Source organism: Cylas formicarius, unplaced genomic scaffold (genome assembly GCF_029955315.1).
Source record: "Cylas formicarius isolate icCylForm1 unplaced genomic scaffold, icCylForm1.1 PGA_scaffold_9__14_contigs__length_23061073, whole genome shotgun sequence".
In the NCBI taxonomy this organism is placed as follows: domain Eukaryota; kingdom Metazoa; phylum Arthropoda; class Insecta; order Coleoptera; family Brentidae; genus Cylas; species Cylas formicarius.
The window spans coordinates 4,371,821-4,397,225 of record NW_026844365.1 but is presented as its reverse complement, the minus strand read 5'-3'; the positions used below and the strand labels follow the sequence as shown (position 1 = coordinate 4,397,225).

The 25,405-nt window shown below is 36.4% G+C and overlaps 1 protein-coding gene across 2 annotated transcripts in view; it reads left to right on the top strand.

The window, feature by feature from the left end:
* LOC132707442 (octopamine receptor beta-2R-like) overlaps positions 1–25,405 on the top strand; it is a 93,313-nt gene that overhangs the window by 11,031 nt on the left and 56,877 nt on the right. The window contains exon 1 of one of the 2 annotated variants that reach the window (XM_060679306.1): positions 21,516–21,776. The exons of the other annotated variant lie outside the window; for it this stretch is intronic. The gene's annotated coding sequence lies outside the window, so the exon portion shown is untranslated. Of the gene's footprint in view, positions 1–21,515; positions 21,777–25,405 lie in introns of those variants that run through there. 2 annotated transcript variants of the gene reach the window in all.

Sequence of the window (25,405 nt, the reverse complement as noted above, 5' to 3'; positions counted from 1 at the left end):
TTCCTCACGGCAGTATGAATGTTATTCTATACCATGGTGATCTTAGACCATTTTCTATTTGTTGCATTTAACACTCAACAATATTTTAGAAACTTATCAATCTGTATTTTAGAGGCAATTTCCTCACGGCAGTATGAATGTTATTCTATACCATGGTTACTTTAGACCATTTTCTATTTGTTGCATTAAACACTCATCAATATTTTTGAAACCTATCAATCTGTATTTTAGAGGCAATTTCCTCACGGCAGTATGAATGTGATTCTATACCATGGTTATCTTAGACCATTTTCTATTTGTTGCATTAAACACTCAACAATATTTTTGAAACTTATCAGTCTGTATTTTAGAGGCAATTTCCTTTGCAATTTGTAATAAATTTATTTTCTGTAATATATGGAATTTGCTCAAGGACAAACTCTATACTGCATTTTTGATTCAAATTGGCGATATGTCTCAAATAGCTAACGTAGTTCTAGATATAGCCATTTTGTCCTTGGACTTGCCTTCCATAATTGATCACAGAAGTTCGCATTTTTCCTCCCATGAAGCGACCTATACAATGCGTTTTTCTTCCCTTGATGGTAAATGTTAGTTCTAGTTAGGTTGTGGTGAAGCGTATTTTTTGATGGAACGCTTAATATCTTTAATGTGGAAATTATTAGAGAGAAGAGCAGAGGTAAGGTGTTTTAATTCTGGGTTCAGTGACTCGCGCTGGGATACTTTTACTGCTCTATAAACAAGAGAGTTGATAACCGGATGGTGATGTGACCATGCATTTTGTGTAAACACAATGACCCAATGTTAGGTCTGATTTTCTATTGGAGGTTTTGATTTTTCATTGATTTTTGCGGTTTCAAATCGTTATTTGAAATGATTTCCTCTTTTGGGATAATACGTGGGGCAAGGACGAAGTTGGAACCTTTTGTAAGAACTAATTTTTCGGTTTCCGAAAGTTGATGCGATGATACATTTATTACATTGTTTGGCAGTTGAGAAGAGTTTGATGGTTTTCCTAATGTTGACGTTAGTTTTCCAAATTTCTCAATCTGATTTTGGGTAGTAGATAAATGAGGATTTAAAGCTTTGTCAGTTGAACAGTTTCAGTCAAGCTCTGAAGAAGTCAACAGGATGATTGGCGAAACGTCAGCAATTTCAACTAAGCAAAAACGGACGCAGGAGGAATCCAGAGTATGCTAAATTTACAGGTAACTTAACACTCTTCATTCATCAGATGTATTAATAAATATTTAAATGTAGACTGTAAAATGTTTAGCATCCATCCATCCGTTTAATGCACCATTAATCACGATTTATTACCGAATTCGCTTCCGCCCATAGACGTAATCGGATAATTTTTGTACCTAGAAGGCAAAGTAGACAATTACCTCGCTCGGCATGAACGGTTAATCAGGTATGCAATTTTATACATGCAGGAATGAATCAGAAGGATTTCAAAACCCTACCGTAATAATAAGATTTGCATTCGCGCGACACTGGCGTCAAAGTTTTGGAATGCTCCGAGAGTTTAATTTATTTACCATGCGGATCTTGAATACCGGATGGCCGCAAGATAGATTTCGCAGCAAAAAATTTTTTGGGTTTTTTTGGGGAACAAGGAGAACGTTTTGATGGACCGAACGGCGTTACCAAGGCCAGGTTGTCGGAAAAAAACCGGGTTTTTGCCCGGAAAAATGGGAAAAAAAGGAAAATTTGGGAAAAATTGAATTTTTGTTGCAAACGAAATCCAAAAGCATTTTAATATCCAGGGAGGTTTACGTGTTAAATATTATTCAATGCAATTATTTTCAAACATATTTTAAAAAATGCAGTGTAACAACGCTGACAACTTGTTTACCGGTGAATCTCCTACACATTTCCGCGAAACAAATCTGATTGAGTCCGATAAATCCCTATTAGCCCACTTCAGAACTGAAGCGGGATTTTTTAGTAGGAATTGTCCGTGGGAATCTGCGAGCAGTACCCATCCAGTTATATGGTCATCGTCCGCTTCGTCAGAAAGAAACTGGTCTTTACTTGCATTTTGCTTGTGTTGTCAGTTCTTCTTCTTTTTTTTTGTATACATTTTTTTGTTTATTATGAATTCTAGAGTTTATGTTTTGTTAACCATTTTATTTTTTTAATTATTTTGAAATAAAGTAGGCATCTTGATTTTTGTTTTTTTTTTATTGAAGCAACTTATACTAACCAATGTACATTTATATCAAAATATATTAACTCGTTTAGCTGTCTGACATTTAATTTAAAAATGTCAAATTTTCCGTTTTTTTCAAATTTTTCCAAGTGTTGGGAAAAAAAACTGAAAAACCCCGTGTTTCTTTCCAAATTTTCTGTTTTTTTTCTAACCGTTAAATTTGTAGGCAGTACAACCAGAATACGATGGGAGATTACATTTATTTCACGTTCGCAGTTATTTCTCGTGCTATTTCTCATTGCAAGTTTTGTATAAAAAAGATCTTAAAGAAAAACTACATTTTAATAACATTCGCCAAACCTAATTTCATTTTACTTATTTTAAATTGGCTTACCGCGTGCTTTGATTAGATTTTTTTATCTTTTTTTTTCTATTGCCTATTAAATAACAATAATTATGATTACCAAATCAACCAAAATCATATCTCATCAATATTATGTGGAATAGAACAAATCCTAAGATAAGCTTATTTTCATCAACTAAAAATATCCAAAGATATTCAATCATAACTATGAATAACAACAAACAATTTACAAATCTTGGATAATAATAATTATCACGAGAGGTAATGCTACAAGCATCTTATCCTAGAATTCTTTTTGTTTTTCGACTATTGTATAATATAACTTATGTGACCGGATAAACTTTATCTTTAAACAAAACTTATTTAGTACAGAATGCAATAGAATCACGAAATATAAGGAAACTAAAAATAATAAACTAAACATTAACCTTTATCTAACCTTACCTGCTAACCCCTCCTTCCTATCATCGGTCATAACCTAACCTCCTGACCGAACTCATCTTATCATCGAATTACGTCCATTTATTAGTTCATACCATTTATGATGTGACGTAATTGTCTTCTTTTGTGATTTCCACTATAGGTTTGCGAGTTGTCAAATTTCACAGCCTACTATAAAAGCTGTTATAATTACATGGTTTTATTACAATTTCGATAATTATAAATAAGTAATTTCTGTCAAAGGCGATTCAGACGTCGTTAATTAATAAACTTAGTTTTTCTTTAATAATATATAACATAACAATATATATAGCAAACCTTATTTTTTATAGAAAAAAATGATAATACCCAATATTTGAAAACAGATTACGGTATCACAACGAAATATAAAGTCTATGGATTGACGTAAAAAAATCATATCGTTGCATTTAATTTTTCTTTCCAGAAAATTATTTTTTGCCATCTTGTCAGAAAGCGCCATCTAGCGGCACTCGATCGCAATGATGATACTCGTAGCAGCCTACGAAAAGCTCCTTCTAACGACTCCAAGTTGCTAAGCCATTTTAGACATTCATGTCTCATAATCACTTTCCTTTTAGAGTAGATTTGAATTTGTCTCAGCTTTAAAACGGTATTCACTATAGGCATCTTTAATACAAGAAAATCACGAACTCTGCTGACCATTTCGGAATCTTAAAAATATTTTCCAGCATTTTCTCTTGGTCGATTTACTTAACGACTTGTTGTTTCAACTCTTTAGGAACATCCGTTTCCCCCAATACTGGGATAACAGGTATTTATTATTTAAAACCTATTATTGGTGTACTTTATGCTAAATATATTCGTCAGAGCTCACAAATAACTTCTATTATCATTTAGATAGATAATTTGTTCTTTTTACAGTGCTTCCTGATTTGGGAACTTCTGTTGTTCTGTCTCACTTAGATTGCTGTCGGGAATTTCTTGATTATGTTCTTGCTCTTCTATATATTTTTTTATTTTGATAGTCTTCTGTCTCACTTAAGCTACTTATCTTCTCTTTTTCTACTTCTTTTTTGTCTGTGTCTTCTATTCCATTACATTTATTTTCTTCAGAATTTCCTACGCTTTTAGTTTCAACTTATTATCTTTAGTCCATCTACCAAGTTCTTGCACCAAATTTCTCAATTTTTTGATACCATTTCTGCCATTCCAAATTTGTTATGGAGTTTGGTTTTTTGCTAGTGATGTTGTGGGTGTTCGGTTTAACTAATATTTCTTTCGATCAAACGTGATTGGACTATTTGGTATACAGATATCACTATGAACTAGCTCTCCTATGTATTTAGTCTTGCTGTCATTTGTTGGAAAAGTTGATCTTGTGGTTTTTTCTTCAATACGCGGTGAACAATGTTATCTGTTTTCAATGTTGCATGTTCAACCTTTTTTACAGATTTAACCACAATCAATAGACTATTTTGAGCAATGGAAGCTAAATTTTAAACTTTGCTCGATGCCGGGCCGTTGGAGATAACTAAAAAAATTGAAGATGTCCGTTCGCTAACAAATCACAGAGTTATTCGACAATCATGTTCCAGCTCTGCCGCAAAGAATGAAAAAACTTTACGCTTTGATAACGGTACATCGCACGCATCATTTGCTCATTATACCTTCCAAATTGAATTCGGATTGAACTCCGCAAACGTTTTTATCTCACAAAGCTGCACGGAGTTTTTGGCAACGGAAACTGGTGCCTAAAAATTTATCGACTGGAAGGCACTCAATTTTAATGCGTTCTGCCGAAAAAAGCCAACGCAGGGGAAAGCCGGACGTGAATCTAGTTGGCGTTACACGGCGTGCGGACATTTTTGAAAAGAAGATCAATGCCGGATTAAAATTTTTTTGCTTCAATTTATGAATATGTAATTTTTTGTTTCGAGATATTTTTATGGTGGAGTTTCTACTGAATATTTTTGAAAGAGCCAAAGATAAGTCACTGATTCAATTCAGTAGGTTTGGAGTAAGTTTGGTCCCTTCATTCTTTTTTGTTTTACAATATTGTGCTGTTTTCTCGTCGACTTGGTTGTTTGTGCATTGTGACGGCTACAACAAAAGGTAGAAGAAAAGCTGCAGCTCGTTGTTACTTAATAGCTTCTCAAAAAAAAAGAGATCTCACGAAAATCGGGTACGCTTTTTTTAGACAAAAGGAAAATCACAATTTAATGAATAGTCTTTTTAAAAAATTAGAATTAGAGAATAAGGAATGTTCCAAGAATTTTCTCAGGATGTCTGCTGCTAATTTTCAGTATTTACTTATCAAAATAAAGTCTGCAATGGAAAACCTGAATACGCTCATGCGAAGCAGCAGTTGAGCAACTAGCACTAACGCTTCGATTTCTAGCAACAGGTTCCAAATTTTGACTGTCTTTGGTTTTGTAAGAGATAGCCCCACTTAGCCTCAAGAATAATACCTGAAGTGTGCTCAGCAATTTATAATATTTTAAAAGAAGGATACTTACTCTTTAGTTCCATGAATAAAGTACATTTACAATTCTCGAAATAGTTTGCAATATCCGTGTCGTCGGGCTCACCATCGACAGTGTCTTAGATTGATATCATTAGCCGACGATGGAGTCAATAATACTGGCAATGGAGGACCATTTTCAACACTAGTTTTGCAAAGAATAATCATGCAAGTTAGCTGAAGTTTTATTAACTGACATTGGCGGTTTGGACAAAGCACCATTCTGTAGTAGTCTGGACCCATACTTGTGATTCATGTCTAAAATAGGTCGCTGTATTTCTCGTTTTGCATGCCCGTGCAGATCAGGGGCAATTCATCCGCCACATAGTCTCCAAATATTTCGAAGTAATCGGATGTCTTAGACATAACTCCCAGCCATGGCTTTTTTCCTATGACGCTGATGCTGACAGCGAGAAATCACGTGATGTAGAGCGTATTAGAGTGTTGTAATGCGAGGTAGACTCTTGTCTTGTGACCTATCGTTTGAATGATGCTGATGAATAACTCTGCGAATCATTATCAGTTATATCTTTGACATGACGTTTAGGAAACAATCGAAATTGATTGTTCTTGCAGTGAGTTCAGTTTCAAAACTTCAAATTTTAGCGAATCGTGAAATAGGAGTTTGGCTTCTGTTCAGCAAAGACAACAGTCGAAAGTTTTTTATTTTTGATTCGTGCATCGAACAGGATTTTTCGAATGGTCAAAGAACCGCTTAAATATTTTTCGTTGGAAACTAACCGTCATATATCATACTTTTCGATAACAAGCGAAACTCGTCTGTCTTCTTATTTCCAAAACTTTTTGTTTGCTGAAAGTTTGATGCTGTAGTGAATAATACTAATGCTGTCGTTATATGTTACGAAAGTTTCGGAACTTGTTATCGACTGTCCTATGCGTCTTGAGTCCCGTCGACACAAAGACTGAGTTCTTGTAAGTAACATAATCACCGATATATACGTAGCAGATACTTAAAATTCTTTATTGACTTATCAATAAAAAAGGTTTTTTTGTTACTACTTACAAATCTTCTGGATTCTGGCCTATTGGCTTCTTCGGGGCCTAGCTAAAACTTATTTGCATTCCAATCTGTACCTGGTTATATTTTGTTTTAGGGAGGCGGAGCTAAAAGAGGGACATCAACATGGTCTCGGATGACAATTTTCCAAGATTTATATGGATTTTTGGCTTTGTCTTTGCGTACATGCAAAACTTCCACTTTGGTCGAGTAATATTTTATGCCTGGCTTCGTGGTTATGGTCGGCAATTACTGAAGGGTATGCCTGTCTCGTCCTGTCTCTCCAATACATTTTGTGCGGCACATGCATGGAATCCTGTAAACTCCTGGCGTCTCAAACTGTATTTTGTAATTGATAGATCAAAGACTCTTTTCTTTCAAAGGTTCTGGACCAGGAGGTAATGTGACAGGGCCTCGATCAATTCTAAAAGATTTGTAAAGGAGTCTTCTGACTGGGTAAATATATCTCTTTCATCTTTATTCGACTTAGCAATTGTCCACAACTCTTAACACTTTTTTTGTCCTTTGGTTAATGATGTTGGTCTAAGTGGTGATGGTGATGAAGCGTGCACTATGTAAAGTATGAACTTCATTTATCACGAATCCCATAAAATCATAACATTTACAAATCAAAGATAGATTCCTCTGGTAAATGCCCAAAGAAACATTTCCAATGTACGGTAGTTCCGTAGCATTTTTTAAATATTTTTTAATATTTGTAATTTGTAGTTTTTTCTGATTGTAATAATAATAATAATATTTCTTTACGTACTTCTTATACTTTTATCAACATTGAGGAGTCAAGTCAATTTTCGTGCAATGAATTTTGTATTTTTATTTTCAAGATTTGTATCCGATCAGTGTTAATTAGAAGTTGTTTTAATACCGCCTGGAAATAGTTGAATAATTTCTGCGATATAATTTTTTTTGTGTTTTACGTTTGTTAGTTTTTTCGGTAGCTATGTTCAAATTTTGTTGCAACCTTGCAACATAATATAACTATGCACCAAATAACTTGGGTAAATTCTTCTTCAGCAGTACTTTTAAAAGTACTTTAAAGAAGAACATCACAAGCCAAAATCCCATACTCGAGTCTAGATTTTACAAGAGCAAAAGTTTGATAAATATTAAAATTTATATAGGACGCTCCTGAAATTTTTGACATTACTGGTGTGGTGATTGGACCTCCGATGCTCATCGATCCACACCCAAAGTATTTGATTTTGCCGATCTGCCTTTTCCGTGTTATCAACGGTAAGTGTATCAAAATCTGGTTCAATTTTGCTGTTACAACTAAATTTGACAAATTTTCAATTTTGTTTGCTGATAATTGTCAATAGTTAATGATAGAAGCAATCAATTATATCCTTTAATGTTTCTTTAGCAATTAATTTAAGCAATAATTATTACCTGCATAAGTTATTATATATCTAGCAAATTGCTTTTGGGGGTATACCATCTAAGTAAATTATAAGTAAGACCGGGCCCAAAACTGTCCCTTGCGGGACATCATATGTAACAGATTCTGGCGTACTTAGTTCATCTTCAATCAAGACGTGTTTTTGTAAGTTTTCCATCATTCAAAGCGTGTATCATTAGGCAAATTGCACTGAACAACGGCTACAATCTGTCCATTATCGATAAAATTATAAATAAAAAAACAAATTCAGACAACTATTTATCCGAAACCTCATACAGAACACGAACAATTTAAAATAATTACATATATATATATGAGAAAATGTGGTTTAAAAATACCTTTCCGAACTAACAACACTATTTTTAAAAAACAATAAAACGAAATGTCCAAAATGTCGAAAAACAGGTTAATCCTTCAAGAAACGGATTAACGAACATAAAAGAGCGTTTAAAAACAATAGTCTAGATTCTAATTATGTTACATACTTAAACACAGAAAAACAAATTTTTGACGACAATTTTGATATTTTACATACAGCCACAAAAAGTAGGAAATGAAATTTATTGGAAGTAATGGAGATTAACAAAATGAGACATTTATTGTCATTTTTGGGTGTATATAGTAGCAGGTAGTTTGTAAATAATACATTTGATAAAGATAGGGTGTTGTCGAAGCAATTGTTATGTGATTATATATATTTTCGTGAGAATCTGAACTTTTAGTTCTTATTTATTTTGTTAAATGGATTTTCATCAAGTAAAAGCCACCTCAGTTCAATTTCCTAATTATTAAAAAAATATGATTTGTCAGAAAAATTAAAAAATGGTGTTAGTGGCAAGGAGTTGGTACGTCGACTATTTCGGATATAAAACAGAAATCTGGGCAAATCAAGAGGTGTGTATGTTGTATAGCTAGCATTGATTTTTAAGTATGTAACGGAAATTTTGTTTTTGAAATTTTTGAAATGACTAAAAATCAGAAAATAAATAATTTTTTGATTAATTTTTTGACATTTTGGTTACAAACTATGAACTCTTATGTGTGTGAATGTTATTGTCCTGTTTCAGCTACATGGAAAATTGCTTTTCGCGAAATGCAGAATACACTGAAATGGAAACTGAGTTATAAGCACCGGGAAAAAAATGCAACCATTACATCTCATATTTTAAGAGAAAAAGCCATAAAACTTTATGCAAAATGTTATGGTGATAGCAACTTTGACGCAAGTAGAGGTTGGATAATCAAATTTAAAAAGAGACATGCTATTCGTAACCTCAAAGTTAGTGGGGAAAACTTATCTAGTGACCCACGTGTTGTCAAGCCTTTCTTGTGCAAATAGTGATGGATCGCATTAGCTAAAAATGATGGTTATTGGCAAATTACAAAATCCGCCATTTAAGGATTGTATTATTCCAATTGAACATCATGCTACCAATAAAGCGTGGACGACTTTAGCTTTATTTGTCAAATGGTTTCACGAATCTTTGGTTCAACAAGTAAAAACGTTACAAAAAGAAGATCAGTGGTTATAGACATATCGTAGCTATGTTCCGGCTCATTAAAATGTTTTATCGCAAAACCTCATTAATTCATGTTTTGTCTTTTGAAGAAACTGACAATATCAGCACTCTAAAAACCATGAATTTTTAGAGATGCCGTATTTCTGCTGGCTGGTTCATCGGATTAAGTAAGTCCTCATGCCATTCTGAGTTGTTGGAACGAAATAATTTTTCATGCGGACCTTGATGAGTAAAACTCCGGTTGGGAGCCTGAAGATTTGATCCCAGACTGTTGCTACTGAGAGTAATCCTTTGCCAGCTCCTGGGATGGACTTGTCTGGTACACTGACGGGTCCAGAATGGGAGATCTGGCCGGAGCTGGAGCGTACTGCGAGACAACGGGATCAAGCTTGTCGGTCCCTCTGGGTCAGTACTGCACTGTGTTTCAGGCGGAAATTTTCGCTTTATTGATGGCGGCCAGAGAGGTGCTTCGGCTCAACTACGGAAGCAGGAGAGTCTTGTTCTGCTCGGATAGTAGGGCTGCACTCATGGCGCTGAAGTCAGTGCGTACGCGCTCCTTGTTGATAAAGGAGTGCAAAGGGGTACTGAGGAGGGTGGCTGAGGAGAGAAAGGTCACGTTGGTCTGGGTCCCGGGTCACACCGGTGTCCGGGGCAATGAGGCAGCGGACGCCTTAGCCAGGGAGGGCTCCTCGCATAGGCATATAGGGCCAAAGCCCCGCTTGGGGATCGCCCCGTGTGTGAGGCGGGGAGCTCTCGAAGCCTGGGCGAGAGACCGGGCCGCGGGGGGCTGGAGAGTTGCTCCAGGAATGAGGCAGGCGAGGCTTATGATGGATGGGCCCGCCCTTCCTCGGACCAGGGAGCTGCTTAGACTGACCAGGAGGGAGTGTAGAGCACTAACAGGGGCCTACACAGGACATTGCAGGCTTAGGAGGCATCTCTGCTTGCTAGGCATTGGAGACGACCCGGAGTGTAGGTGGTGCATGGAAGGGGAGGAGACCCCGTATCATCTGCTCACCGAGTGCCCTGCCTTGACATGGGCAAGATTGGGAGTCTTCGGAACGGCCCTGATCGATCCGGACTCAGTGCACGGTATTGGGCTAAAGGAGTTGCTGACCTTCTACAGGAGAGGCGGCATTCTGGACGCCCTCTAGAGCGGCCTGGGGGCACAACGGGCCCATCTGGTGGCCTAAGTGCTTGGACGCCCGCGAGGGCGCCCCCCTTTAATACCAATACCAATACCAATCCTTTGCCAGAAACACAGATCAACGAGTCGATGCCGGTGATGACCACTTACCGCTGTACAATGAGAGTTGCAGTGAAGAGGGTGACGAAGAAGGTGTTAGAATTGATCTAGAAATTACATGAGGAAGCTATTCATTGCTTTGGTACATGTATACAGTGGGCAAAGAAAATGGTACTGAAGTGAATGTTTTGTCCATCTTACGAACCATGAGAGAACGCGCACTGCAAGCAGGACAAGACAATGCAAACAAAGAAAACTTACAGATTTTTTTAAATCTTAGTTTCATAAGTCCTAATTGTTAGTCTTATTAACATTTACCGATGTCTGCATCGACACGTTGCATTTTACAATAATGCAAACCATTTATTCTATGTCGGTAGGTGTAAGAACTGCGTGTGGGTGTTATTTTTCTTTTATTTCTTAGGTGTTAGTAAATGTTTTCATTTTTTGTGTTAATAAATGCTACAACAGTGTATATTTGGTGCATTTTAATAGCTTTTAAAGAGATTCCAATTATCCGGATGTTTCACTAATCCGGATTACCTCGGTTTTTATTTATCCGGATTACCGAAGCTTTACTTTATAAAAATTGTGGTCACTTTTCTTTCTATACAAAACAACATAAATCCTATTATTATTAATATCAATGACGGCTCTGATAGAGAAACAGAATTAGATTTAGAAATTTAGAACAAAAATGTGAAACTAACTATGAATTTATTGAATATATTTAATGTCATTGTCTTTTCTTAGTGTAAATTAGCGAAATAATAAAAAAAAAGTTATATTATTATAAAATCCAAAAGCCAGCACGATGAAGATTGAGACGACTATACACCTACGTGACCTTTAAGATTACGTTTCCATCACCTCATTACTGCACGAAAATGTCCATATTTTCTGTTTGACTCTGTATCTCGAAAACCAAGTGTCTTTATTTTGAAAACGCCATCGCCCTATCTCTAATAATAACTGCGACGCAATAACAACGAAAAATGGACGCACTGTCCAATACCAAATCGTCCGCGTTGTTTTTGCAAGTATTCAAAAAAAAATTCGACGTTTCGTTTCCTTTGGAAAATGTCGACATAATATCGCGATTTAACGTAATATTTATTCTTAGTTCGTGCCCTTGCATCGAAACGACACACGGTCCACCGCAACGTTTAAAAATATAAACGTCAACGGACACATCAAGGTCGGGTGCATTAGAAACTCATCCAGCCCAAAGCCAACGGTTGCCATCAATTTTGAAATTGCAGCCTTAAATTTAATGTGTCATCAACATAACTAATGTCGGACAAGATACTGATGCTCCTGGTATTTTTTCTCTAGTATTTTATGTTTGACTGAAAATCATTGTTGGTTTTATAATAAATTTGTGATCCTTTTGATTATAAATGCTTTTGAGCTAATCCCATTGACTTTGACTCTACACTCATGGTCATGTTCTTGCCGAAAATCCCAGGCCTTTGATATGCATGCTCCAAATTATAGATTTAATGGACAGATACATTTTTTTAGTCATAGTGAAAACGTTCAAGGTCATTCAGGATTGAGATCGTCTTTGTCTTAAATTCCAGTTTAGGGATGGCAGGGTGCGCTAAATTATATCTTTGTTGGTTGGCCTTAAATTTTTTTTCCGCTTCTGAGTTCCCCTTCATCTAATATGCTGTTATTTGGAGTACGTTCCGCCACCGCCTGCTTCTGTTCTTTTTTTCTTTCTTTCTTAGAAACAACGAACGGCGTTGGTTCAAGATGGTTACCCTTTGGCGAAGTTTCTTGCTGTAAGGGGTCTTGGAAGTCCCGGCTCTGCTTATCTGATAACAGACGGGGAATAGGTAGTATATGACATCTCCGAAATGAAAAACCACTAGCCCTCGGCTGACCTAATGGCGTCGAGGTTGGAAAGAAGAAGAGTTGGCCAAGGAGGCACAATATTTAATACTTACGAGTTGTGACTCTCCGAGGATTAATTATTAATTATTATATATTTATTATTATTGTAGCCAACATTAATTAATTTCCTTACACATGCAGGAAGCAGGTCAAGTTTATTTTTTTTTTATTTTCATGTTTACAATCGAGCTGCAGATAAACATTAGTAAGCCTTGGAAGTTAATGACGCGTTTCATTTGTTTGTGTTGCTGGGTAAATAAAAATTAAATGTCAATTATTTGACAGCGTTCAATTTTGTTCATTTTTGGACAATAGTTTTTACTTGGATTGTTCTTATAAATCCTTTTATTAACGAAAGACAAATGAAACCATCAACTGTAAAGCAAATTTTTCTAATAAAAATGATAAACGTTTCATTTTAAAGAAGGTTGATTGTTGATGAAAAATAAGCTATTTAAATCTGATGGAGTTGTTTTCAAATAGAGAATTAGCAGATATTCATTTTGTATGCGGCTTTTACAAGAGTATCGCAGAAGGTTTCCAAATCGTCGAATCGTTAGTCTGAACGTAATCGTGTACAGGGAATATTCTGTTTCCAAACTCTCGGGAATACCCCCATCAATAGTAAGTAATATCATTTTTCTTTTATTTTTCAATTCAATTGGTTTTGTTACATTAATTCAAGGGTTTTATCAGCCATAATTCCCAAGTATTTTATAGCATTAGTCCCGTTGATTGGTTCTACTAAAGTGTCAATAAATATTTCTGAAAAGTTGGGATGATTTTTTCATGTTATTTATATTAAAGGATAGTTTAAAACATTTTCAGTATTTTTAAACCATTCTCCACACCTTTTCAAGAATCTCCAAAAACAACCACTGTGTCTTCCCCAAACAAACCTGCCCCCACGATTAGCTTTCGCAATTCATTTATATATAAATTAAATAATAGAGGTCCTATTTTGGTAAATTGAGGCTTCTCGGTTAGATAATTCATTTTGTCAAGTTCATTTTTCAAATATTTTACCTAATTTTGATATTTCACTAACTAGCCTATAATTACCGGGATCCGATCTATATATAGGTGACTATAGACGTTTTCAACTGAAAGGGATATTTACTAGACTCAAATATTTTGATTATGACATATATGCTCCACCATACGTAACTGTAAAATTTGTAAAATTTTTGTAGTAATCTTATCGTTTGCTAACCTTTGCTAAAGCCCATGAAAAACTGATTTGCGCTCGCGTGGCTCGTCATATCATCTTCTGATTTCCACTAATCAACACGACTTCATAACAGGACGATCCACTACGGCACAGTTTGTTGCAATATCCTGCGTTCCTCAGGGTTCTAATCTTGGACCATTATTGTTTTCGATCTTTATCAACGACCTTTCTGATAAAATTAATTGTAACTTTCAACTATTTGCAAATGATTTAAAAATTTAGGGTGGATGGAGTCTGCGCGGAGAGGAGGTGTTGATGTTGAAGTCTTGTGGGATAGTTGACTTGGTGAACTTACTTGCCCAGAATATTTTTCTATACTATACTATACTATACCCGGATTACAATTCGCTTGATCATTACAGTGATATTTTAACTATACTAATATGTAACAAATTTATTTAACGTATGGCGCTTTACACACTCTATACAACATAAATGGACACATATTTCTAGATACGAAAATATATTGGGTTGTTCGGAAAGTCATTTCGTTTTTTTTGGGGAACATGAAAGACAGTTTTCGTATAATGAATAAATATTTTATTAAATTATATATTGGCCATTCTGGTCCAACATCTTTTGCCATCTTTCTGGCAGTAACATAATTCCCCTCTCATAAAAGTTTTGGTCCTTGCTGGCAAAAAACTGGTTCAGGTGGTTTTTGACACCTTCATTTGAGGTAAACGTTTTGCCATCCAAAAAATTTTGCAGGGACTGGAACAAATAGTAGTCGGAAGGCGCCAGATCTGGAGAATATGGTGGATGTTGCAGTACGTCCCATTCAAGCTATAAAAGTTTTTGGCGAGTGACCAAACTTGTGTGAGGTCTCGCATTATCCTGGTGGAACACTACACCCTTCCTGTTGATTAATTCGGGCCTCTTCTCTTTAGGTGAATCATTCAATTTGTCCAGTTGATGACAATAGACTTCTGAATTAATCGTTGTATTGTCCGGCAAAAGCTCAAAAAAAACGATTCCTTTGACATCCCACCAAACGGAGAGCATCACCTTTTTTTGGTGAATGTTGGCTTTTGACACGCTTTGAGCCGGTTCATCTTTTCCGCTCCATGACCTCTTGCGTTTAACATTGTTGTATACAACCCATTTTTCGTCCCCAGTAATAATCCGCTTCAAAAATGGATCATTTTCTTGACGTTTGAGGAGCGAATCACACACGTCAACGCGACGACACAAATTTCGCTCCGTAAGGACATGGGGCACCCACACATCGAGCTTCGAGGTTAAGCCCATGCCTTTCAAATGGCCATAAACAGTCGAATTCGACAAATTTAATCTCTCACCGATCTCTCGTGTGGTTATTCGCCGATTTGCATCAACTAATGCCTTTATCGCATCTTTGTCAGCTTCGACCGGCCTTCCAGACCGTGGTGCATCTTCGACATCAAAATTGCCGGATCGAAATTTTGCAAACCAGTTCTGGCACTGGCGTACTGTTAACACGCCTTCTCCATACACATCCGTCAATTCTTTTCTCGCTTGGACAGCATTTTTACCTTTTCTGAAGTAAAAAAGTGAAATATGACGAAAATGCTGCTTATTGCTCTCCATATTTAAAAGGGCACCAACCAAAAACTACTGCGTAGAATTAATAGAACTTTTTCACACACAAGCCTTGCACTATCAGCTCTTAAAACATATAATGGTTATGCGGCTTAAGTGTGAAGTTGGTTTCGAAAAAACGTAATTAAGTCCTCTGACGGGAAAAAACGAAATGACTTTCCGAACAACCTTATACATATACACAATCATAACACAACAAGTATGCTACGTTAATACACAATATAGACATAAAAATAGAACAAATAGAACAAATAATTTCAGAGAGCGATGTCCAGTCCATCCAGCCATTGGATAGCCTCTTTAGGGAGTCCAACAAAGTCTGAGAGGGGGCCGGGGTATGCGCGATTGGGACACTCGGTCGAGATATGGCGGATCGTCTGAATACCATCTTGGCAGTCACATTGAGGAGACTGCTTTATTCCCCATTTGAAAAGTGAATCACCGCAGCGCCCGTGGCCCGTGCGAAGTCTATTTAGTTTCGACCAAATGTTACGGGGCAAATCGAAGCCACTTGGTGGCTTGTTCACATTAAGAACCTGGTGCCATTCAGGGGGCGCGGCCTGGAGCCACCTTTGTTGCCAGCTTTCTTTAACATTGAAATGTGAGTTTGCAGGATCGATAGCCGTGGCAATAGGCAAGTGCCTCGATTTCAGGCGTTGTCTCCCAGCTGGGAAGTCTTCGTTTATGGGAAGATCCGGATTGCTTATTATTTTGTTGTATTCTCGGAGCAGGGCACGGGAGCGGCGAAGGTCCGGTGGCTGGATATGGCTTAGGGCGGGTAGCCAGTACAACGGTGTGGATTTTATGGTGCCCGAAATGGTGCGCAGTTTAGTTGTACATCCACTAGTTTAGTGTGGCTGCTGTTGATCGATACGGGCGCGCAGTACTCTGCTACAGAGTAGACGAGACTGAGGGCTGAAGTTCTCAGGGTGTCTGCAGCAGCACCCCATGTAGTTCCTGCAAGTTTGTGTAGGATATTTTTTCTCTTTTTCAGTTTTGCAGCCGTGTTGGTGAGGTGTTTTTTGTATGTTAGAGTCCGATCCAAGGTGACACCAAGATATTTAGGGGTTGAATTATGGTGGAGGAGTGCACCGCCGAAATATATACTGAGCCCTACGTTGCCCATTTTGTTGTTAAGGTGGAAGCAGCAAGACTCAGTTTTGCTCATACTAGGTTTCAATCTCCATTCTCGAAAATAGACTGCCAGTCTGGACAGATCATTTGTTAAAATATCTTCTGTTGCGGGAATGTGCTTGTGTTGAACGGCAATCGCAAGGTCATCCGCATACCCGAATTTCTTGGACGTGGTGTGAGGCAGATCCGCAATATACAGGTTAAATAGTAGAGGGGCCAGCACAGATCCCTGGGGCAACCCGTTGTTGAGTGTTCTTTTTGTGCTTTATTGATCGTCTGTTAACGAGCATATTATTAATAAGGCTGGTCGTCCTGCTGCATCGAGTGGTAGTTAGCAGTTTTATAAGCACCCCCTCCCTCCACACAGTGTCGTAGGCTGCTGTAAGGTCCACGAAGACCACTGAAGTTTTCAATCCCTCTTGGAATCCCTTCTCGATGTAATTGGTAAGGGCAAGGAATTGGTCACAGCAGCTGCGACTCGGGCGGAAGCCAGCTTGCTCGACTGGGACGTTATTCAGAACTTATTCTGTTATATAAAAGTCGTTCCAGCATCTTGTACGTCGCACTAAGTAGCGCGATGGGGCGGTAACTACTTGGAAGATGATCCGGTTTCCCCGGTTTTAGGAGTGCAATAATTTTTGTTATTTTGAACTCGGGAGGGAGAGTTCCCGGTTGCAAGATACTGTTGAAAAATCTTTGTAGCCATTTTCTGGCATTTGGGCCGGTATTCCTTGTCAATACCGGCCTCATTGCGCATTCTGTCAAAGCCTGGGGCCTTCCCTGTCTTTAGACTTCCGATAGTATCGTATATTTCATCCATAGTGAACTGAGCAGGAGGCGGGTTGGCAGAGACGGTCTTCCTCAGGATTGTGTATATCTGGTTGTGTGGACTATGTGTTCAGCGATTTTATTGAGCGAGATTGTTTCCTTGGGTTTAGTGATGCTGGTGCTGCCACCAAGTTTCCTTAAGAGGGACCAGGCCTTGCGGCTGGAATATTTAAAGTCCATCTCCTCCAGGGTCATTGTTTAGGCTCTCGATTAGTTCGTCAGCTAATTCTGTGTCGCCAGATTCCATAAATTCCTTGTATAGTCTATCGCTTTCCTCCGTCCACCCCGGAATGTATTCTTTCCGGTAACCTCTTGGTATGTGCTTCTTACCCACTGCAACCACCGCTCCGACAAATCGGCGGTAGTTCCCGGGAGTAGGTGGGATCCATCTGACATGTTTGTCCAAGTCCGCAGTATAGGCTGCCCAATCGGCCTTGCTGAAGTTCCATCGAGGGCGTGGAGAAGATCTTATGATTGGAATCTGGTGACCCACCTCCAGCAAAATCTGTCGATGTTGGGTGTGTGGGAAGTCCTCCAGGACTTTCCTGGCTATGTCTAGAGGCCTACCGGATTCGTCGGAAGAAACGAAGCATAAGTCCGGGTTATATTGTCTACTCCATCTCGCAGAATAGAACGATTTTCTGTCCTTGGCGTCAAATATTAGGTGGGCATTCGCGGTCTCCGCCCATTCTGAGAGAATTACCCCATTGGTGTCATTTGCGGCATATGCTAATAGTGTATTGGGACTGTTAAAGTCTCCAGCATATATTGCTGGGTGAGGTAGAGTGGTTAAAGAATCGTTTGGCCACTGGGTATTAGGTGGCTTGTACATGTTTAGGACCTTAATTCCCCATATGTCTATTATTATTTGATGGATATCTTTTATTATGATTAATTACGGTCAATATTTTCACGAAAATTAAAGAATTTCTGATTATGACAGAACCGTACTAATTTGTTTTAAAATAGTCTCTCACGGTCAGCTAACAAAGTCGACTATTTTTTTTCCCGAAACATAAATATTGGGCTTAATATTAAAAACAACTTTAGATTTGTTAATTTTTTCGAGGCGCTTTTGATAAATTCCAAAAATATGTGTTTGGTTCATTTCTCGAAAATTATTGAAGTAAGAAAATGCCACTCAATTCGGCGTAAAAACGGCAACAAACCCACATTTAACCTTAACCTTATCATTTAACTATGTATTTATCTATAAACTTTCAGTGATATACGAGTATTTTATTGGCTCTAGCATCGGGTTTTTATTATTTGCCTTTAGCGTTATTATTTTATTATACAGGGTAACCTATTAGACTTATGTCAAGGAGGACTTATTTCAATATTCTGAATTTTGGTATCGGTATACCGGATGACGCATTGCCGAAGGGAACACAGGGAATTCTATGTAAATTTTTTGGCTCTCCTGTACAGGGTGGCCTGTTTATTTCGAAACCTAAGGGGCTGACAAAAAAAAATTAAATACAAAAGTTGTTTCTATTAAAATGATTTTTTTAAATTTTACTAATCGTCACTTATACAGGGTGGTGAAACAAAGTAATTTTTTTTTAAATAGAACACCCTACATTTTATTGCATTCTTGGATAGTCCTTTCAAAGATAAATTCATGTATATATATATATATATATATATATATATATATATATATATATATATATATATATATATATATATATATATATATATATATATATATATATATATATATATATATATATATATATATATATATATATATATATATATATATATATATATATATATATATATATATATATATATATATATATATATATATATATATATATATATATATATATATATATATATATATATATATATATATATATATATATATATATATATATATATATATATATATATATATATATATATATATATATATATATATATATATATATATATATATATATATATATATATATATATATATATATATATATATATATATATATATATATATATATGATGACACTATATTCCGGGATATCATCCGTTCGCTCGTTGAACTAAGACTGGAATCCTGCAAATCCTGCATCCGACTGGAATCCTGCAGACGTTTCGCCAAAATCTCACTTGGTATCTTCAATGCTCGCGCTCCGAAAACACTTCGAACACTGTGTTTTCGGAGCGCGAGCATTGAAGATGCCAAGTGAGATTTTGGCGAAACGTCTGCAGGATTCCAGTCGGATGCAGGATTCCAGTCGGAGTTCAACGAGCGAACGGATGATATCCCGGAATATAGTGTCATCATATATATATATATATATATATATATATATATATATATATATATATATATATATATATATATATATATATATATATATATATATATATATATATATATATATATATATAACGTCAATATTTCTTGAGAACTTTTGATATGCGGTAGAAAAATGCTTGTCTGGAACATATTTTTCTTATGACGCTGAAATTTTCGAACACCAATAATAGATTTTCTTGGACATTTAAACTTTGTACCCCTTAACATACGTTTTAGCATTGAAATAGAAACTAATAACAACCTCCTATTCTTAGATATTCTCATCAATAGAAAATCATACCTAACATTGGGTCATTGTGTGTAGGTTGCACACAGACCGATACCTTAATGCATCGTCACATCACCATCCGGCCCGAAAATCACCGGTTACCAACTCTTTTGTTTACAGAAAAACTGTCTCACCTCGAGTCATTGAACCCAGAATTAAAATACTTTACCTCTGCTCTTCTCTTTAATAGTTTCCACATTAAAGATATTATGCGTTCCATCACGAATTACTTTTCAAAAGCAACGAAGATTAAAGCAATCTCACACATGCCTTCGTTACATTCAAAACATCACTGTCACACATATCAAAAGTTCTAAAGAAGTATAAGTTCAAAGACAAAAACAAGTCCATTGCTGCTCCACGCGTACTTGAAGCCTTTGGTCTTCAATTTCATAGCATTCTTTAACAGCTCATAAATTGTTTGTTTTACACAACTCTTCGTTCATTTTAATTTATTTCAAAATCGGGATTTTTGCTCTGTACCCTTCAACCAATTTCACATAAAAACCAATAATAAGGCGTATTGGCACCTTCATCGTCATGGAAATGCACGATTCTGGTCTGATCTGTTGACTAACGTTTTATAGGGAAGTTTCACATTTTGATGTTAGGTTTACTCAGTTAGGTTTCGCCAAAAGAGTGTTGTTTGTGTTTTTGTGATAAATTTAAAAAATGTGACTGTTAAAAATTGAACTTAATCGGGAGCTAACTCAACAGCAACGCATCGATGAACTTAATTCGACTTTTGTAGTTCAAGCACCATCTAGGACTACCGTTTATCGCTGGTTTTCGGACTTCAGTCGTGGTCGTAGTTTTCTTAAGAATGAATTTCGTGAAGATCGTCGAAAATCGGTGGTTGTGCAAGAAAACATTGATGCAGTGCGGAAATTGATTTTACAGGATCGTCATGTGACTTACCATGAGATTGAAGTATTTTTGGGCATTAGTGGGACCAGCATACATATAATTTTGGATGGACTTGGATTCCACACAATTTGACATCAGCTCAGGAAAACTGGCCACGTCGCAACAACAAAAACCAACCGCCGAAGACGAATCACTCTCCACTACGGCAATCTCGCCGATCAGTGCAAACAAAAATCTTTTGGAGCATTAAAAACGTCGATTTGATGGGTCATCCACCATATAGTCCCGATTTAGTACCTAATGACTTCTTTTCATTCCCATACATTGAGAATAAGTTAGGTGGGCAACGATTTTTGATACCGGAAGGAGCGATTGAAAAGTGCTTTGATGATTGGTTTTATCAAATCAAAATCAGCGTGAATATTTGAATATAGTAGTAGAAGTTGAAAATGCCAAGTAAGAATTGTCAGATTCTTTCAATAATTAGACCGATGATTTTCACGTTCGATCTATCTTTGTTTTATTTTATTTGCAGAGCAGCATACAAAAGCCGCAGACGTGTCAGGCATGATCCAGACGGTAGCCGACCTGATAAAATTTAAACCCGCAACCCCCGTCGGCGAGGTAACTGCATTTCTCCTGTCATTCACTTTTCCCCCGTTTAAATTTACGCAGCGCAAAACGCATTTTCTCGCCGTCTGGCAACGTCGCACCTAGCGTCCCGTGTGTTCGCATCATTTTCATTTTCGCGCGTGTTCAAGTGTCTGGGGATTTTTAAGAGTCCTCGCTCGTTAGCGAAGATACTTTTTCGACGCCTCCGGCGGCGTCCTTATCGCGAGTGCGGATTGTTCGCACATCCGAAGGAAACAAAACACTGTTTTGCGGTAGTGCCGCATTGACGACCGTGTGAAACATCGGCCGGTTTTGCGAAAAAGTGATCGTAAGGGTATAAAAACGGAGAAGGCAGATGAAAAGGTGAGTTAGGTTTTTAATTTTTTTTCTAAATTTCTGTCGCCGCACAGTGTTTTTTAATGCCCTCATAATATTATTTCCTGATATGGGACTGTCTAAAATTCTAAAAACTGATGAAATCTTCAATCGCAGTCAAGTGCGTCCAAGCATAACGGAAGCTCGTCTCTTAAAAATGATAGGTTTTACAAAAAAATTGTACGCCCCTAAGTTCTACACAAAATTTCTAATGACGAAGGGCTACTTTTGCTTCTACTAGATTAAAGTTGTGATTCCAATGCCGCCAAGGAAGATATCCAGTCAGATATTATTATCGCAGAGGTGTACGTCACTGACTCGTTTGGAATTTTTGTTATTTGCTTTGAATATGGTTTGCTAGCGAAAAACCCAAAATCAGGCGAATTGAAAAAACGTTTTTTTATGAACATTTATTTTGTGGACACTGGTGCCACACGTAACACCAAAAAAAATGTAGCTTAAGTAGAGACTCGCTTGGAAATTAAGTGTACTGTGTAAATCTTGGTTTTTTGAAGCCCTCTAAATAACACGACCTTTTTCTGAGTAGCTGTCGCAAAACTTGGTTACCATGCCATCTGTCAAACAAAGATGCAGATTATTAATTAATAGATACAATATCAATTTTTCAAAGACATTTCCACAGGCGGTAATGTTATGTTCTCCATTTAGATCGATTGATTCCCCGAGAAATACCTGTCTCTTTATCTACTCCAGTCATAGCATAGAATTCTAATTTCTTGCCTTATTTTCTACATTGAAAACATTATGATTCCTTGGAAGTCCCTCTTTTGAGGGAGATCTACTTGAAGCATATCACCGATGCTGAATTCGTGAAAAATCATTTTAACAATAATGACCTGGACAATAATTCAACCATCAACCTTGTTTACTAATATGTCAATCATAAACATATGTTTGTTTGTCAGTCCGGGCACTCTTTGAAGTTATATAAACATTTCCCATTTTGGCCGATTTGTCAAAAACGAGTGGACTATTATAATCCGAATAAGATGTTTTATTAAATACATATAATATACAGGGTGCTCCATTCAAAAAATATGATGTCAGAAAATTGATGGTGTTTTGTTAGAATAAAACTTGGCTGTTAACCCTACATTTTGTTTTCTCTTAAGGCTGATATCTCTCAAATCAAAAAAGTTATAGCCAATTAAAATGTTATCAAGATAACTTTGTCGTTTGAAAAGAAACTGTTAGAACAATTTTGATAGAATCCAAAATCCAAAAAACATTGAAAACCACTCCTGAGATTATTAAACTTATAGAACAATTTAATACTTATCTTTCATATTAGCCGCCACAATGAACTACCATAACCTTGGTACATTTTTTTCTGTCTGCGGGAATTTTTTTTTTATAAACGAATGAGGAAGTGGCTGTCCCATATTATCAACAAAATAGAAATAGGTCGCATTTTTTATAGCGTCACGGTCACGGGCTCAGTTGTGATTGTTCACTTCTTGTGAACTTGTTAATGTATCAAGAACACGAAGATATGCCTGGACCTAGTCTGAAGTTAAGTTAAGTAAGTGTTAAGCGTTATCCATTTTTTTCATGAGTAAACATATTTTAAAAAACAAATAAAATCAAATTTTACCTGCCAAATTAGAAGTAACAGGAATCTCAGGGGAATATTATTTACAGGAAATATTAGAAAAAAGCTCTTGCGGTGGCAGTGGTTAGCCATTACAAGCAAGAAGTGCTCGAGTGGGATATAAGGAGGACGGATGAATATTTCTTTCTGGTAGTCTTGGCACCACTTAAGTTGGCGGAGTATGACAACGGCGTGTTTGTGTATGAAAATGGCAATTTATTTCGAGCAGAGGACTCCAAAATGAAAGGACAATTAAAAATATGAGAACATTAAAAATGGCTCCAAGGTAGAATTTAAAATGATTTTTACAATGTTTGATGGCGGTGTTATTAATATTCTAAGCGAAACCAATTCAATAACTAAATGTGTTATTTCTGCAGAAAAACTTTGTTTTGGTTTGTCAACACTTCATGAATTAAGTTCGCCTTAAAGAAGTACGCAAATATCTTTTAGAACACACTGGGAAGTCATTCCGCTTAAACACAAATACAGTAATAGAAATGACACAATTGACACCTGCATATTTTATGCAGCAGCAAGAGGATAAAATGAAAATTTTTAAACAACCTGCACAAATTTTCCATAACCAAGTTTCTAATTCATGACAGTTGAAACCCATTTTGAACCTACCTTTATAATGTGAAACTGTGTAGAAATTCAAAAAAAGTTTCAAATTATTTTTTTAATTAAGTAACCTCGAGTTCAAACTTAATTTACTAGGTCAGTTACGTAGATTCGTGTTGTATTAAAAAAAACAAATAAGAACTAAAAGTTCAGATTTTCACGAAATTATATATTTTTACATGACAATTGTTTCGACAACACCGTGTCTTTATCAAATTTGATAAATTTCGTGAAAATCTGAACTTTTAGTTCTTATTTATTTTGATAAATGGATTTTCATCAAGTCAAAAGCCACCTCGGTTCATTTTTTAGAAAAAAAAAACATAAGTGATATGTGACTTAATTAAATATTTGGCAAAACTATGGATTTTTGTCCGTTTTTCCCTACGCTGTGGAGCACTGTGTTGGTATTTTTTCCGAAAACATTTTCTTGCGATTTGGCAAGTGAGTTACTGCTAAAAATATTCGATTTTGACCCACATCCTCGTTTTTATACAATTGAATAATTGGAACAAGTGGTTTCCACTTTTAATTTAAAATTTTCGGAGCGTGACGTAAATAGACTGCTAGAGCTTGTTTTACGAAAACTGTGCATTACTATTGCGTTGTCTTGGGCTGTTACGTCTTTCAGCCTGTTTAGGGTCTCCCATGATATGGTTGATATATTAGATGCTATTGACCACATTAGATACACTATCGGACAACAGCAGAGCAACACTTCGAGAAATATGTGTACAAAGTAGGATTATGCATTAGACTTATAGGGACTAAAAGTATTTTTTTTTATCACGGACCATTTTTGAATTAATTTTTGTGACGTCATATTTATTGTTTAAAAAATTTCAACACTACATGGTGGCTTTACTTGAAGAGAGGTTTGTAAAAACATTGCAGATACGTTTTGCAACGTGTTGACCTAAGATTACTGTTTAAAAAACAAGACTATGGTTATTTTAAAGTAAAAACTGGCGAGCGAGACAAAAGACAAGTACTAGGCTTTGTGAATACCATAATCCTTCCGGAAAAGTTGCATTTACTGATGATATAAAAGGAAATGAATGATATAAATTAATGCGTTTCCTTTTGAAATAATTCTCTATGACCAATCAGCATCTAAAGAGCTTTGTTTTGTCATTATATATTTATTATGATATATACTAGCACTAATAACAAAATACAAACAAGCTTGACATTTGGACTATCAACGAATGGAAAATAGTTCTATTCGGTGATGAAACAAGGCAAGGTTTAATCTTAAATACCGAACACAATCATGCTAAAGGCATAGGGTTGTTTCTCCTGGAATTATACGATGGACCGATTTGTTTATAGGGATGTTGTGCATCTATGCAAAATGGAAAATGCCATTCCATTGCGTTTT